The sequence below is a fragment of the Helianthus annuus genome, chromosome 3 (assembly GCF_002127325.2).
Source record: "Helianthus annuus cultivar XRQ/B chromosome 3, HanXRQr2.0-SUNRISE, whole genome shotgun sequence".
NCBI classification, from domain to species: domain Eukaryota; kingdom Viridiplantae; phylum Streptophyta; class Magnoliopsida; order Asterales; family Asteraceae; genus Helianthus; species Helianthus annuus.
Genome location: NC_035435.2, coordinates 7,988,444 through 7,991,603, shown reverse-complemented (window position 1 = coordinate 7,991,603; position 3,160 = coordinate 7,988,444).

The following is a 3,160-nucleotide window of genomic DNA, read 5'->3' as shown; positions in this document are numbered from 1 at the left end:
ACTAATTGCGTCAAACTGCAAAAGGAGGTCGAATCGTATGGTAACGGACCTTCCGGAATACGTTCATAAGTTAAACATACCATATTTATCCTTTATATAGCTTAGGTATAGGATTAGAGGTGTTTGGTGCGCAAAATAAACTTTTATGTCTTGCAGGGACTAAAAGTGTCAAAGAGTGCACAAGTTTGCACTTTTGCGCATATCTCGCATTCTGAATATCCCCGGACACCCAAAAATTTATGTAAGCACTAAAATATTTTATTTTAGTGTGTGGCATGATAAAATTCCATTCGTCGCGTAATTTGGATCGTTTTTAGCGTCCGTCCGTGTTTCTTCGTAATTAGCCGAACAACGGGACCGTACGACCAAACGAACCGACATCCGGCATATTTTTGAGCATGTTTCATGTTCCCTATTCTTAGTCATCATTGTAGAGCCTTAAAAATGGTTTAACGGGTCTTGGATGTGTCGGAAATGACATTTGGAGGTGCAGGGGCCAAAACTGTCAACTATTGAAAGTAGCCATGTGCAGACCTGGTCCTTACGGACCGTATGCTATGGACCTTACGGTCCGTAAAGCCCCTCCAGATCAGCAGAAAGCTGTTTCCAGCTATTCCAGCTGTTTGTGAGTGTGCAAATGGTTTTCTAAGCAATCTATGGGCTCCCATGGTATTGTAAATCAGTGGGTAAGAGGTGTACGATCCAGATCAAAGCTCGTTTATCGATAAACGATCTTAACGGTTCCGAAAAACCTATAAATACCCACCTCAACTTCCCCCAAACTCACACCTTGATCTTGAATTCTCTAAGTTGGAGACTTTGCTCTTCATACCTGAGAATTTAGGATCAACCCTCCTTGCTTGGACCCTTTGTAAGTGTCCCCTTTCATGCTTAGTTTAATTTTAGCGGTTATAACCGAAAGTCAAGCGTCTTCGATAAACGCTTTGACTTTTAAACGGTTGAGCCATGGTTCGCAACGAACATGGCTACGTGACCGTAATTAGGTAGGTAATTAACCCTCAAAAGGACGCCTCCTAATTACCACGTTTACTTAGTTTAATTGTCATGTCAAATGAAAGTCAAACGGGTTATTTCTAAATGAAATGCATAACTATTAAATTAAAATCATAAAATCAGCTTTTGCCACTTTAACAACTTAGTAAATATTAGTTGAACATGTTTAAACATGATTCAACCCGACAATTCTAAGTATAGGCTCGGTTCGGAGCCGAAAGTCGCAAAAGTTGACTTTTGCTTTGACTTTTAGTTCTGACCCGAATTAGACTTATTTAGATATGCCTTAGGATTCCTTTAGGATCATGTTATAGGTTAGTGTAACCCTCTGAGGTTATACAACCTGAATCCTTTGTTATCCTATTCATTTGCAAGTATCCGTTATATGCCGAACTGTTGACCGTTATGCCCTTTTGACCTTAAAACAATATTTTTGAAAATGTGAGAGGATAGAAACCTTCACTACTGAATTATAAACTTATCCATAAAATTTGACATCAGTTTGAGGTCTAGATTAGGAGTTATGCTCAATAGCGTAATTAGAAGCTTCTTTAGTAATTAAATAACGTAAATTGCATATAGCCTATCTAAACCCAAATTTTTATACAAAACTTTGTACCTACTATATTAAAATAATATTTTGGGATTTTTAGAAATTTTTATTTAATTTTAGGCTGAGCATAACTTAGTGTTCTAAGCTTAATTCGGCTAATGCCGGTTTTGCCCTTTTGAGTTATAAAATGAGTTTTATAAATCCGATTGACCCCAAACCTTTTTCTACTGATCTAATATGTTAAATAAATTATTTTGAGCCTTCTGGAATTTTCAAAATATCAGCTTTCTATATAAAACCCGGAAATGGCTCCAAATCGCCTTTTTAAGCATTTTTAACGCATAAGTATGTGCTAGAACCTATTTAAGCATATGAGGTTGAAACCTACTGACGTATTCAGTAAAATTTTATATTTTAAACAGTAGGAGAATATCTTAAGATCAGAATTCCAGTATTGACCTTTTAAGCATTTGTGAAATTACCTAAACGCCCCTATGGAGTCTAGGAGGATTAAGATTGATAAATTTCACATAAGAACTTATACCCTACTGTTATAACTTGGTAAAATAAGTAGGTTTACTGATTTAATCAGACCTTTAACTCGGGTTATTATTTAAACCCTTTTTCACCCTTTAAAATGACCAAAATACCCTTATGAGGCATAAATTGGGTTTAAAACCATTTTGGGCATAATGGAAGGTATCCTTCTGATATCACAACATGTTTAAGGCATATTAACTTAGGAAACTTGTATTTGACTCTTATGGTTACTCGTTACGCACTTAACGCGTTCGGATCGACGTATGTGACTAGTTGCATATATTAGCCGAAACGGGTCAAACCATATCGTTTTTATCTCAAATTCCAGAATGTGTTTAAGTTACCCATATTAAACAAGCATGCAAGCTTGTCGGGTCAAAACCACATTCTAAATCGGTCTTCGCTTTATCATGCGTTTGAACCATATTCCTTTATTAGAATAACCGGTCTGAGCTTAGGCTTAATTAAAGATCCGTTAGAAATCTAATAGGTTATTAAAAAACCTTCGTTCCAGATTTAGGAGCCCAGTAAAAGCTATCTGTACTTGCTTGGTGGTATACGGCTGGGATTAAATTTATATTTAGCTCAGGTAAATACTTTTAACTTATTTTCCCTTATATGGGCTTGGGGGTACGGTGATAAAATACCGCTTGGTCGGGCAATTGACCCTAACTCATTAGTAGTTGGGTATTATCAATGTGACCCGTTTGAAAACTAGTTTTGTTTGTCTTACGCCTTTGGGAGTTTAATGACCATGTCCCGGGTATCCTTGGCATCATTTTAAGAAATGGCCACGACCTTGACACCCGGGTGTAGGCGTACACCCGGTAATGTGTCCATATTTATTAAGGTATAAACGTTGGCTTCCCGCCGCGGATTTATACTGAGTGGTGTGTCAATTAACCTTAAACCCGGCACGACCCGGGCGACTGAACGCATAACGAACATGTAATTCTTTTACAAGTTTAACTATGATTAATTATTCCCAAGTTATAAAAAGTTTTGGGCCTTGTGCATTCAAACCAATTTTCTAAATATTTTCAAAATGAGTCA